Consider the following 15,499-nt stretch of genomic DNA (forward strand, 5'->3'; position numbering starts at 1 on the left):
AATATGTGCCTTGAAGGTCACGATGGGTAGTGGGAACTTGATCTGATAATATGGAATCGCTTTAGTTCATAATCGGATGAAAGCCATGGTAACCAGAGTATTTAATGAAACAACAGTCAAGCAAGGAGACATCTCAAGCAGTAAATACCACCAGATGGTGGTGGCTATAGCAAAGAGAAAGGCTTAGAACCTGAAAGACATTTCAAAAGGGGTTCAACGAGACTTGATGGCCCTTGGGATGAGATGCGGAAAGGAAAGAAAAGACACCAATAAGGATAAAAAGGCTGGAAGAGGACAGGAGAAGATTGAGACAAGTGAAGTGCTAGAAGGAAGAAATTAAGAAGAGGAAACCGGATCTGATTGTAGGCATGTTAAATGAGAGCTAAGGACAGTACAATGAAGCTGGACAAACATACCCTGATGGTGTAGATCAGACCACAGGCATGAAGTGTGCTTGAGCTTTGAAAAAGTAAGCGTGTGCAGAGAAAGAAGTGGAGAGCTGGGGACAAAGCCTTGATCAATACCCATAGTTGTTGGGCAGAAGTTCAAACCTAAACCATCTCTTGGCCACAGGTCAAGATTTCCTAGAAGCAGATTCTGCAAAGTGTCGCAGGTGCTACCAAAGGAAAGGAAGTAGAGCCACAACGAAGCAGGAAAGCCAGCACCCAAGAGAGTCAAGACATGGTCCTGCAAATTGCTAGTAGCAGAAGGGATCAGAGGAAAATATGGACTCATATGGAATCAGGGGCCAGAGCCAGAGACAACAGGCAGATACAAGTCAGTGACCAGCCAAGCCTAGGACCCCTTAGTAGGTACTCACAGCTTCCTTTCCTGAGCCCCTCTGGACATGATGAGATTTGAGTGAGCAGCACTGCAGCTTCGAGGGACAGGGGCCGACAGAAGAAACAGAACCCAGAGAATGAGCTGAAACACGTGGAACACCTCAACTCTGCATCCATTCCTTGTGCAAGGGCCATCATTACTTTTTCCTGCATCATTTTGATTAGTTACCAAAAAGAAAAAAAAAAAAAGAAACAAAAACAACAACAAAAAAAACACAACTGTGGTTCCTAACATTTCCATGTGTTTGTGTGTGTAACTCTAACACAAAACAGAACAAGGCACCTCAAAACCAGAGTATGGCACTCATTATAAAATGCCAACCACTCTAAGAATGTAAAAACTCCTCACATTTCATTAGAACTAAAGTATTAGTATTTATTAGCTAAATCTGTGATAACTTAGAGAAGTCCTTTATTAGGGTGAAAAAAAAAAGCCTGGATGTCCCTCTGCCTATTTTTGGAAAAGTAGGCCTTCTTCAAAAATCAACAAATGCGATCAGGACTTTTCCTGAATGGAGGGGGAGGAAAAGTAAAATACATCCATCCATGCACCTATTTTCCTGGCACTCCTCGAATTTCTAGCAGGATTCTGAAAAGATATATATGTTTTTAAAGGCACCCCTTTTGAGGACATCCATTTTGCACTTGCATCCCCCACATTTGCACATGAAAAAAAATCCATCACTGTGTATACAAATGCCAAATTGCAATGCAAATAGGCATTTGTGTGCCCAATTACCCATTTTGTGTGTTTGCAAAACGGATGTGCGGCAAATTCTGCAGGTGTGAGTTGGTAGCCTGCTGGAATCTTGGCTCCCACTGAGTCAGTACCAAATAAGGTGCTGTGTCCCAGTGGTGTGGCTGAGGGGAGACAGTCCCATCTCAGGGACAGTCCTCCAATGCAGCACCAGGTGTAGACTGCAAATATCCTGGGCAGAGAGGAAGATAAAAACAAAGGAATCTAAAAAGTAAAAGAACTTTGGACCTACCTTTGATGACTGAGTATGTTCTAGAAGCACTAAGGGGTTTTCCCTTACAGGACCCAAAATCCCTTTCGTGCATACTTTTTATTGGTAAACTCCATTCTTAATTTTATTTTACTCTAGCTTTATTTTGGTAAGGACATTTAACATGAAATCTACCTTCTCAACAAATATTTAAGTTTACGATAGTGTATTGTCAACTACAGGTGCAATGTTGTATAGCAGAGCTTTAGAACTTACCTTGTTTAACTGAAACTTTATGCTCCTTGAGAAGCAACTGCCTACTACCCCTCCCCATGCTCCTGGCAACCATCATTCCACTCTTTGAGTCTATGAATTTGACAACTTTAGATATCTCATATAAGTGGAATTATGTATTTATTTGTCTGTGACTGGCTTACTTCAGTTAGCATAACGTCCTCAAAATTCATCTGTGGCCAAATATTACAGAACTTCCCTCTTTTTTGAGGCAGAATAACGTTCCATTGCATGTACAGACCACATTTTCTTTATCCATTCATCCATCAATGGGCATTTAGGTTGTATCCACACCCTGGCCCTTATGATTAGTGCTTCAATGAATGTGGTAATGCTAATATCTATTTCAGATCCTGATTTCAATTTTTTGGATAAATACCCAGAAGTGGGATTGCTGAATCATATGATAGTTCTATTTTTAATTTTTTGAGGAACATCCATACTATTTTCCATAGCCGCTGCACAATTTTGTATTCCCACTAACAGTGTCCCGAGAAATCCTATTCTTCAAAGCATATATTACACCTTCTTGAAGTGTGACTCTTAAGACAGAAATCCTAACCAACACTCTGAATACCCCGATAAATCCCAAAGCTGTACCTGGTTGATCTGCAAGCCTATGGCCACCACCATGTCAGACACCAAAACCGTCCCCCTTTCTCTGTCAGAATTCTTAGGAAGTTGAGAAGAGCCAACAACACTTTTGACTTACTCAAGAATTCCCCTGCAGCCCACTGCCACCCAGATACCACCATTTCCTCCTAACATCCACAATGATCACAACATATATTCTGTCCCAAATAGCAATGGGAGAGTTATAAAGACAGCATAACTCGCAAAGATAAACAATCCTTAATTTGACTGTGTGTCTGTTTTATCTAAGTCAAGCTCAAAATTGGTACATCCAGAAATTTAGTTTTTCTTTGGCAAATCTATAGTCTGGTCTGCAAAATCTTCATTTCAATGGATTTTTTAAACAAGGTTATTGATTAAAAATAAAATTACATTGGAGTGCCTGGGTGGTTCAGTTGGTTAAGCATCCGACTTTTGTCTAGGTCGTGATCTCATCATTCTCAAGTTCGAGCCCCGCATCGGGCTCTGTGTTGACAGCTCAGAGCCTGGAGCCTGTTTCAGATTCTGTGTCTCCCCCTATCTCTCTGCCCCTCCTCCATTCGTACTCTGTCTCTCTCTCTCTCAAAATAAATAAACATTAAAAGAAAAATTTTAATAAAATTACATAAAGTTCTACTTTTTATGTGTACCTGACTATATGAAAATCACTTAAAAACCACTGTTATCATATAAATTTCATTTTAATCCTCTTTTTTATATCTAACAGAAATTCAGTTAAAAAAAATCAGAGCAAAATATAGGCAACCTGCTTAATCATAAAAGTACCACTTCCTTTAGGATGTCAGTAATTCTCAAAATTGCCTTAGATATTTGCTAGATATCAGAAATGGGTAATGTAGTATTTTAAGTGGCAGAAATGCATTAGTACTATGTAAGTACATGATCCTTAATGTACTAATCTCGGCAATATGTGTAATGAGGACTTTCAGTAACACTTATTTTAAGTGTCCTCTGAGAAATGCTAATTTACAATGAAACACCTATGGAAGTACATGTGACATCTACATGAATACCAAATGAATTCATTTTGATCAATGCTATTACAATGAATATAAAATGAATTCACAATGATAGGACATTTAAAGTATTACCAAATTTTCTTTTAATATTACATGTGCTATGGAGATCAGCATATATTAAGAATCAGATTGAATATATATATATATATATATATATATATATATATGCACATATATGCATATACATATTCACACACATGTACACATGTGAAGCAAAAAATATGTCCCTACTAGTTACTTCATTAGCAAGTACCCTTTTAAAAAGAAGCATTTCATTCACTCACACACACACACAATCTTATATGTGCAAAATGCTTATGTCATGTTTATAAAATTGCATACTGGATATTAACAAACACAAGATTTGCATTACGAGAGTAAGCAAACAAACAGCCTGTGTGGATTTTAGATTTGACAAAAGATGTTTCCAAATCTACATTTTGAATTTTCCTCTTTCATGATAGTAATGGTTGGTAAATGGATTTTTACTACCTATTAAAACTCACAGGTGGTTTTTATGGCTAGTCAACGATAATCAATGGTGGATGGACAGATATATGGGTGGATAGTAAATAGTATAATATTTAAATACAATCTCTGAGAGATTGGAGTTTTTAGCATTTTCAAGAAGCCAGAATATGTAGGGAAAGGGTCAATTGTCCATTTTTGACAAGCTATTCCTTTTTGATGATAAACTAAGACCCACAGACTGTGGGCACTCATTCTTTAGCTAGGCTGACCCACTGTAAAATATGCAATCTCATATCAGTCAACAAGAATTGACCTTGGAGGACTAAGTCTCTGGTCCCATTTAGAGTTTCAAGGATCTAACAAGAGCAGGTCAACAGTGGTCTCCCAGATGAAACCAGTGAGACTACATACTGTGGTCTAGGTCTCACCTCAAATCACAGGGGATCTCAGATGATTTGCATACCTACAGCAGACTCCACTCACATAATAATCAACTCCTGTCCCTCTGTATCAGTTCCTACCTCCTTAGCATCACTCACATGCATTCCCTCCTCTTCTTCACTGCCACTACCCTGGGTCAGAACTTCATTATCTCTTGCCTAGGTACTTGAAATAGCCTTGTAACTGATCTGTGTCCCTGACTCCCTGCCTCCAATGAGTCCTACACATTGCCAACCAGATTATCTTTCTAATAAGCATATTGGATCATGTGACTCATCAGCTTAAAATTTCTCAATGGCTCCCTCCCACCTACAGGATTAAAACACAATGCCTTGTGGGGCACATAGGGCTCAGCCAATCTGTCCAGCTGCAGCTACCTCCAACTATGTCCTACATGTGCTTTATGTTCCAGCAGTGCTGAGCTACCATAGTGTCTTTCTGCATGGTTCCTTCTGCCTGGCATGTCCTCCCCTCACCTGCCTGCCTGAAAAACACCTGCTCGTTCTTTGAATTTCAGCTGAATGAAATTCTTTGAATTTCTATGAGGTCTTTCCTGTCCCCTTGCTGTCATCTGAATCCCATAGATTCCACTATGGCACTTTTTACACAGAATTATAATCTTCTGTTAACATGTCCATAGAGTAACTAGACTATAAAACCACGAGCCAAGAACAATATTTTATTTATCTTTGTCTCCCGAGCCATTGCCCAGTGGCTGATGCATAATGCTTTTTCAATGGCTGTTGAGTAAATAGACTTGTCTCCTAAAGATGCCATTGTCCTTTCTGCTGTCCATTCTTCAAGCAGACATTCAGAAATCTGTGCTCACAAATTGCTTGGTAAGCACCATTCTGATTTTAATTGACGTGGTGAGAACATTCCAAATGTGTGTGGGCAAAACAGTGAACTTGAAAGTCCAAGTCATTGTTGAATATCCCAAACCTCCTAGGACATCAAATTACTGTAACATTGAACTGAAAATAAGAACAGCGAAGATTTATTAATCACCTGCTATATGCTGGGCATGATGCTAACTGCTTTATGTAGATGACTTTATGAAAATCTCACAATTGTCACATCACATCATTATTAGTACCTCCATTTTACAGATGAAGAAACCAGGGTTCAGAGAAGTCAGGTGACTTGGCCCAAGCCTCAGACTAAGAAATGGAGAACCTAGATTCAAGCCCAACTCTGGCTGGCTCCAGTTTTAGGTTCCTAACTTGACAGCATTATGTTTCCTAGGGTATGCCAGAAGTTTCTACAGTTTCTAGAGGAGAGAACCTAACAACACTACGAGGAAATTCCAGAGTTTTATGTATAAGTTTAAGAATCAAAATAAGCCAGGTCACTCAACTGTCATTCAGTCCACTTTCAATAAAGAGAAATTCTTTTTGCCTTATACATCTTGGATTAAAATCCTCTCATGCAGGAATTGACATCTTGATAACTGGGAGATGAAGTACGATAGTTTCACCAATTCTAGTGGGCTTTTTTGTTTTCCTTTCTTTGAAAAAGCCTTGCTGTCCAATTTTTTTAAAAAATTCATTTTCAAGTGATTTCGAACATTCTTCTACTATCTCTTTTTTTCTAGAAAGCAAACTGGTACCAATTCTACTTTTTACTCTGATGGAAAGAGAGTTACTAAATCTGAACTTGGCTTCTGGTCTTTCCTTGATTTTTGTCTTTGCTTGGCCTGGAAAGTATCCTAGGTGGACTGAAACTAGGCTCCCAAAATGAACTCCACTTAGAGTTTGAACACTTTTTTAGAAAACACAAAAAAACCCATAATGTTTGCCTGTTTCTGGAATGAACTTAGCTTCATCAGCCAAGTTCAAAACTCAGCCAAGTTCAAAGGAGGGGTTGGGGGTGGGAAGGAGCTCACTGTCAAAACTTCAGGGACACCTCTCCCCTGCAGCAAATACCCCTGGAAACCCTAAGGCCGCATCTATCTGTGGGCATGGGGGAGTCTCTTCCTCATCTGGTGCCAACGGACTCCACTTGCAATTAGAGCAACAAAGACATGCTGATATTGTTCAAGTCAAAAGCAGTAGCTTCTGTAAGCATCCCTGGAGGTCTGAGACAGTTTGGCCAATCAAGATCTCCTGCCACTCCCCACCACTGGAAGCTCGACTCTTCACCAAATCAGGAGATTCTAATACCCAAGAGAAAAATTAGATTCCCCATCCATGTCTTAAGATATCTCTATGCAGAAGACTTGGTAATAATTGGCTAGAAACAATATACATATATATATCCCAAAAAAGGACCTGGAACTGGAACTTTGGGTTGGGTGTCTTGTGGGGCTGAAATAAAATATCTGAGCCACAGGATTCAAGGCCTGATTCTTTTTTCTCTACTTCTAAACTGCCAGGAAACTCCCAACTCAAATATTACCTTTGCTGGGATGCCATCCTCTCATCCCACCTCTTAAATACATCGTGTTTGTCTCCTGGTTCCCATGGTGCCTCATTCAGATGTCCATCACCTTACCCTCCACAACACAGTTTAATTAGATGCTCACATAATTCTGAAGCCACTGACGGAGGGACTGTGTCCCCAGTGCCTGGCACATAAAATAGGGGTCAGCATACTTCCTTCTGTAAATGGCCAGAGAGTAAATAAACATTTTAGGCTCTGCAGTAACCTGGTGTCTGTCGTAACTGTGCAGCTGCTATTGTAGTGCTAAAGCACCTACAGACAATAGGTGCTCCAAAACTTTATTTACAAAAACAGGTAGTGGGCCAGATTTGACCTGCAGACCAGGGTCTGCCAACTCCTGTGGCAGACCATCCAATGAAAACTATAAAGAAGGGAGGGCAGGAGGCAACCATGAAGGAAGGGGGAGAGGAAGGGAAGAAGAGATGGAAGACGAGGTAGAGAAGGAGAATAAACCCAGAAATAAAGTCAGAATGAAACAAAATTTGATATGCTTCCCAGATGGTAAAGAGCTATTCCTAGTGAGTTTCTCTTCAGCAAAGCATTCAGTCCATAAGAAACAATTCTAATTAGAATCCTCCTATTATACTTCACATTGTATTCTCTACATGTAAATCTTCCAAGCAGTTTCTCTCTTTTGGCAAATCATTATTTCCCATTTATTAAGACAAAGTACAGTCGAAGGGCTCCATTGCTGGCTTATAACTGCAGCCTGCCTACAGGTGTCATATTTTATGCACTGAAAAGAGAGTATTGTTTTGCCACTCTCTATGCAGGAACCATGAACGCCTGGAAACAAATGACTTTTGACTGCTGATCAGAACCTCACTTTAATCAGTTACTGGTCTATGATCAATAATTAATCATGCTATTCTGTCTAGGTAATAAATAATGGCGAAAATATCAATGAATATATAGTTGGCCAGATTCTCCCTGGGGCGAAACACAAAAGGACCAGCATGAAAGTCTATCTGGATAACCCTGTGGATTCTCAGTGTACAGCTTTAGTTGAAATTCCAGGAGGGCTTGGACTGGTAGGAGAGGAAAGAGCCTTGTCACCATCAACGCCTCCCTCTGAGCCCCTCAGGACTAATAATCCCTGCTTGGATCAAATGTGTGTGTGCAGAGATAACTGAAAAGGAGCCCGCGACACTGGGGGACAGGCCAGAGTTTCACAGGCACAAGCAATTGGGTGGCAGGAGGAGCAGAGACCCACTCAGGTTCAATGCTTGTCATGCTTGTAGGTTAGAAGTGGTGCGTCCACTGCAATCTTATGTGCTGAAACCTAGACACGTACCCAGTGACTTCGTTACTCAAGTTTTCTGATGGAATATTTTATAAAGAGAACAAATAACTGTATTGTTTTTCTATTGCTGTGTAATAAATTACCACAAATTTAGTGACTTAAAACAACACGCATTAATTATCTCATGGTTTCTGCTTGCAGGTCAGGCGTCTGGCCCCGGGCTCAGCGGGGCTCTCTACTCAGGGGCTCGTGGCTGCAACTGCAGTGTCCACTGGGGTTGTACCCCTTTCTGGAGCTTGGGATCCTCTTCTAAGCTCACGTGGTTGTTGGCCAAATCCAGTTCCTTGTGGCTGTGTGACCAAGGGTCCTGGCTTCTTACTGGCTGTCACCATAAGAATCTCACCCTGACTTATCTGTTTAGTCCACTTCGGTATCGGTAATGAGAACATACACAGCGGAGGGAGATCCAGAGGGAACTGCTACCACAGTTCATGAGCTAGTGTTCTTCAGTGCTATTACACTAAAATGATCTCGTCCTTTTTGTGTTTTTTTTTTTAATAGCTTGATTGTTCTCCCTGAGCAAAAAATCTAGGCAAAATTCTCTATCAAAGACAGCCATGCTACCATCATGCTAGATGTATAGGTCCCTGGTCTTTCTTATGTTACTGTAGGTGGAACCAAGCATTCAGATTACAACAATATTTTTGATACAAAAGTTACGATACTTTTTATGAGACATTCTCATTTGTCTTTGAATTCATCTGGGTTAGCATAAGAAAAACATCATTTGTACTATGATATTAGCAAATTGCCTAATCTATTTACGTAACCTGCTCTGAGTCAGGTGTTTTCTTTTTATTAACTTATTTCCCCCAAGACTTCAGCCAAACTCACAAGCAGCTTCCCTAATGAAGTGTGACACTTGCCAATGCCTGGGTCTGCCTGCCTTGGCTTCACAGGAGCCTTGCCAGGATGGCCCACAGTGGCCCTGCAGGAGCATCTGGGCCTGCAAAGTATCAGTATCACTGTACTCTTCACAGCTCCAAAGGATGAGAAGGGCCCGCAGATTTACTGAGCAAAGGGGATAAAGAAAAACTCTCAAGACCACCTAGGCAACTCCCTAGCAAGCCTGGAAGCAAGTCCAGAAAGGCTCAGGGTTTTATGTATCTAATAATTGTCCATCTATCTGCTATCTACCTTTCCATCTCTGTGTTCCCCACCTTCTCTGCCGTCAATCAATTACAGAAGGGTTCACCCACACGTTTTGTGAATAGCCATCTGAACCCTCTTTAAAACTGCAGCACTGGCCCCCAATGCCCTTGGAACTGCACACCTAAAAACTGCAACTTTCAGAGGTATGGCTTTCATCAGCTATTCTCTTTCAATACCACCCTTGAATAAAGCAGGCTGGTCCGAGGTAGGTTCCTCCCAAGCTTGCAATAAGCGTCTCGGGATGGCGCCACCCTACTTTGCCATATTAGACACATGAGCTTTCAAAAGCCAGGGAAGCAGGAAGAGATCTCAGAGCAGTGTGAACTACATTAAAGTACACGAGTGGATTCAACTGTGAAAAATCTCAGCACCCTGAACTCTCTCCCATGGGCAAGGGGGCTTCTGTGTGGTCTGATGTCTTTCCACAACCTCTTGGAAACACAGGCAGCATCCACCTCTTGTGAAAGGAAAATGACTCTGGAGAACACAGTATCAGGTCACTTTTACCCCTAAGAAAGATGAAAGGGTAACGGGAAGCTATATGTCATCCAGAAACTCAGATGACTAAGTATGTACCAGGCACTACCCTCAGTTGATGAGGAACTACAGCGGAGTGAGGTAGGCATACGCGTGTGCACACGAGCCTCACGCTACACAGAAGCACCAGTGTGGGAGAAACCTACTTGGCTTATCGGCCACCCAGACTGGCTGCCTTCGCTGAATTGGAGAGGACTTGCAGCCACTTCAGAGGAGGGTACACAGCCAACGCAAACCAAACACAATCTGCTTCTTTGTGAATTGCAAGCAATTCCCAACTGCCTGAGCTAATGGTACGGAGCAGTAGAGCAGATAACCCAATACGGTGGATAATCTCAAAATCATTTTCCATTTGGCTTGTGGAATGAATTAAATGATTTGTTTCAGCTTCAGCAGATTTACCTTCCTAATTATGTTTTTTGTTAGGCTAGAAACATTCAACATCACAAGATGTTGCCAGGGATTTTAGAAGTACAGCAGATAATAGTCATGTGAAAGATCAGAACAGGGGTCACCTGGGGTCATCGACACCTACTGACCGCCTACTGTGCGCAAGCTACTGAATGAGACAGAAAGTGGTAAATGACATGGATTCTGCAGTCAGGACTGTAACATAGTAAACAAGACCAGATCTGGAGGTACAAAAAATATACCTTAAAGATAGTTGGTTATATAAATGCATGTAAAGCAAGGACATGTCTATACTTCAGAATCTCCCTAGATGTTAAATATTTGTTAAATAAATGAATGGATAAACAATGCATATCTGGAAAGAAGTAGAAAAAAAAAATACTTCCAGCAATAAGCATTCCTGACTTCCAAGAAAAAGCAGCTTATTGTTCACTAAGGTGGTCAGAAAAGGTATTTCCCAAATTAGAAGCTCCTAGAAGGCAGGCCACATGCCCCTCAAGGCTTTGGACAGGTGGAGAACATGGTAGATTCTCTCCCCATGTTGACTGACCCTCTTCCCTTGGATTAATCCTCATAACCTTCTACATCTCAACCCGATACCTCCTGCTCAGGGAAATCTTTCCAACCCCAGACTATGTCAGTCCACAGGGATATGCATTCTTAATCCCCTGTGCTTCACCTTGTGAGCAATCCACCCAACCCAAAGCAAACACTTATCTTTGCAGTATTTGTTGAGAGGCTGCTTCCTCTTAAAGAACATAAGCTCCACAGTGGCAGGGACAATTATCTCTCCCATTTTTGTTACTGGATTTGCAGCACTTAACATAGTGCCGTGCATACAGTGAGGCTAGATAAGTATTTGTGGAGTGTTGAACTGAAATGATGAAGTCAGGAAAAGACCTCTAACTGGGCCCTAAGGAATGGGTAGGAAATCCTTAAATGAAGAAAAGGGAAGTTTCCTGGAATCCCAGGAAACTGGAGTCCGCCTGTACATCCACACGAAGATGAAAACAAACAGGAGGATTTCACAGGATCATTAGCAGGCTGCTTCATAAAGTTGTAATAAGGATTAGGGATTATTAAAAAGCAACAACAACAACAAAGATAGCTACCATGTATTGAGTGTTTCCCATTTAAGCTAGTTTAATGGATTATCTTATTGTCTCTCATAGCAACCTTGTGAAATAGCTATTGTCCTTATTTTACAAGAAGACCAAAGCTTAGAGAATTTAAGGTCACTTCATAAATATATAGCAGAATGACTGCTTGAAGCCAGGCCTATTCATCGAAATGACTCCAAAGCCCATGATCTTCACCAGTGAGCAAATGAGGTACTGTACTCAAAGACACTTAATATTTTGTAAAGCACTTGGCAGCTATAATGTGTATGGGTGCAGATAAACACAAACATCCGGATAACAGACCAGCTAGCTAACTAGCTAACTAAGGAATCCAAATTTTCTCAGCAACTAAATACACCTCTATTTTACTGGGTTATGTAGGCCTTGCCTTGCAAGGCTGGTGAAAATCCAAAATGTTCTGCTCTCTGAAGGACAAAAAATATGGGTCTCCTTGATGCCCATATATAAACAGGTAACAATGGAAACACCCATGCACTTTGCTTCCAACAAAATGGTTTGACACTTTTTTTTTTTTCTTTTCTACTAAGGCTTAAGGAGACTGAATAAATATTAAGACCAACGTGGCCTCTCTTAGTAAATTCAAGGCTAATTGGCTCAACTGAAAGGGACTACTGGAATAGATTCATATACTGACAACCCCTGGGCTGGCCAGAATCATCCAGTTGTTTTGGTGTAAGGATGTCTAGATCTCTGGACCGTAAGCTCCAAAAAGAGAGGACCCAGGTCTGTCATTCGTCTTTGTATCTCTGGGGCCAGCACCACAGAAAGCGCACAATACATTCACATTTATGGAACGAAAGAGTGAATATTTAAGAGCAAGTTAATTTTTAAGTGTAAAAGGTTAAAGGGACATTGAAAGCCCTGGACCATATACTTATCCTCACTATAACTGTCTGTGGGAGAACTAAGTAGAACGGGATGGAGGCAGCGTCAAATAGATTTGGCTAAACTTGGATTATTAAAAATATATATTTAGTCACCAAAAAAGCATTTATTTTGCAACACAGTGGCAAACAAATATAACAAATAAATGAACTGACTAAAATTTTCTTTTCCTCTGTAACTGGTTATCTTAGCATCCCATCCTGAATGGCAGCTCCCAGATTATCACTGACTCTCAAATTAGCATTTACTAGTATTATTATTAATAACAATCAGCATGTTTAAATTTCCTCTCAGGAGATGTCAATGGATTTTCATTTTTCAATAAGGAGGACTTGCAAAATGATTTGTTTTAATACGTCGGCAAAATATGCTGCTGAAAATAATAAAACTTCTATTTGTCCTAATGACAGCCATCACCTCTCACACAGGTATGCCAGGGTAGGACACAAGAGCTTTTTTTTGTGTGTGCCTAGCAGATCGTGGAGGTTGGCTGGGAGCTGGGCACAGACCACAGAAAAGCAAATAAGTCACCATCTCAGGAAGCATTCCTCAGATATTCTGGTTTTTGAGACAAGTGGAATTATTCCCCACTAATTTATACACCAATGAAACTGGCCGGCTGGCAAGTCCACAATTAATGTGAATGCCAAGTGGGAAGGCAGCTTTGTTTCATCTCAGAGAACACTTCGCTGAACAGCAGCCTCCCCAGCTGAAAATGCATGCAATGTCTCTCTCTTTTAACTTGCAGCAGACGCTGGCATTTCTTCATCTCTATTCACTCTATCATTATGATGCATTATACAATGTAATGATGTAATACACCGGAAAGCCGAAATGTGCACGCCTTGCCAAAAATAATAATAAGAAAAGTATACAATTATTTTCTGCTATGAAAGCCACTATCACTATCATTTCATCCTTCCCCAGCCAAAATGAAAGCTTCCCTAATGGCTCAGAGTCTCTTTATGTTTGTGAATTGAACATGAATGTGAAAAGTAGGACGTCACCTCGTCTGTACTGAGTTAGAACTTTTAAAGGATGTAAACAAATTTATCACTTGAGCATGGCGGGCTGGCTCCAGAATCTGCTCCGGCCATATTTTCGATGGTGTGATTTCTGGTGTGATTCTAAATGTTACCAAGTCTTTATTTGTTAATAACAAATTTTCCTAAAAAGGGTCTGCCTTTTCATGTTTCATTAACATTAACCTACAATCACAAGCCACCGTTCTGGGCAGGAAGCACATTTCAGGGAAAAGTCACCGTCTGCTGGTAGCTGCATTCGTGGCTGATTAAATCAAAAAGAATCAAAGTAATAAAACCTCAGAAATAAAGCCAACTAATTGTTACATTTCCCTTCCCCCTTACTGAGCCCTATTTTGAGTTACAGAAGCAGAAAATTGTTTTAAGAATCAGATATTTTTAATGCATCACAAGAAAATATTCCTGAAAGACTGCAACAGTGAGCAGACTTTCTTCATCCAATTCCTTCTGGTTCTGTCCCTCCTTTTCTTTTCTCCCCTCCCTTACGGCTCTCCCTCCCTGCTCCCATGGATTTCCTGGGTAGATTTTTTACAGCATATCTAATGTTTTTCTCCCTCGGTATCAGGGATCAACCTCTTATAAATGGGACCAAACCAAAAGAAGGAAGCTATATCCCTGACCGTCCAGCTTGCTGGCAGAAGCTTCGTCAATTTGGACTGCAGCGACATTTCAAAATGATATTTTCAGCGCTGTTATTATAATTGTAATTAGGAAGTGGTTGATGAGATGGGGACCAGAGACGAATTTTAAGGGAACGTGGGGACTGGAGCAGGGGCATGCTGCTGTCCACAGCATTCCATCTCCAGCTTTGAGGCAACTGCTTTGACCGAGCTCACTCACAAAACCCAGCCACAGATCATAAAGCTCCTAAGTGGGCTGGCCACCGGCTTTATGCTGAAAATTTGTGGGATGCCATTTTTTTGCCTAGCAAAATTAGTAGGAATGCTTAACGTAATTAATTTTTATACTAAACACGTGTTGTTATTTTTTTTTAATGTACAATTACCAAACCATCGAAACCACAGTAGAGCACAATCAGATGTGCCTGAAAACACATAATTGACATAAAGGACGTGCAGGAAAATAACGTGAAAACATAAAATAAATGGTTATTGCTATTTAGAATCTGCATTTCAAGAGTGGAATTAATCATAATTATGCATTATTAGCTAATAATTGGGTGGAAGTGTACAGGGCATATCATGTTTATTGTTACTGGTATTGCCATTGTTACTATTATTATTATTTTCTGTGGAAAATTTTACCAACCTGAGATTGTTTTGAAGAATTCCCAGTGATTATTCACTGTGTACAGTCTGTAGACTGTTTTGCATTATTCACTCACCACTGAAACACAGTCACCTCTGGGGAAGACCCCAGAAAATCCTAAACATTTCATAAAAACGCACCAGCAGGTGTAGGGCATATTTCTTCATCCAGAAGAAGCCAAAGAGGGACAGAAAGTAAAGAGGCATGGATTCTTCATGCAGGGTAAAAGCAGCCCAGAGCAAAAAGCAGAACTATGCTGTCTTGCTGATTCAAGCCTCATTCAACTTATTATTTCTTCATTCATTCCCTCTCTATACCCCCTCCCCTTATATATATATATATATATACTTACATACATATATAATTTCTGTATATATATAATGTTCAATTACATGTATGTGTGTATACACAGATATATACATATACATATATAACCGACCCAAGAAATATACAAAGGATAAGGCACGGTGACTAGGTTTTTAATGACTGTTGATTATCAATAGTTGCATATGATATAAATTGAATCTGTGTCACTGAGGCTCAAAAGATGGGAAGGTTCCTACCATTCAGCACTTTCAATCTTCAGGTTCCAACACTCCAGGTTGGCAGCCTCGAGCTAACCACCCCAGTTCCTTTACTTTGGGGAATGTGTCAACTGAACTATGATC

This window comes from Panthera leo, chromosome A3 (assembly GCF_018350215.1).
Source record: "Panthera leo isolate Ple1 chromosome A3, P.leo_Ple1_pat1.1, whole genome shotgun sequence".
Taxonomy (NCBI): Eukaryota; Metazoa; Chordata; class Mammalia; order Carnivora; family Felidae; genus Panthera; species Panthera leo.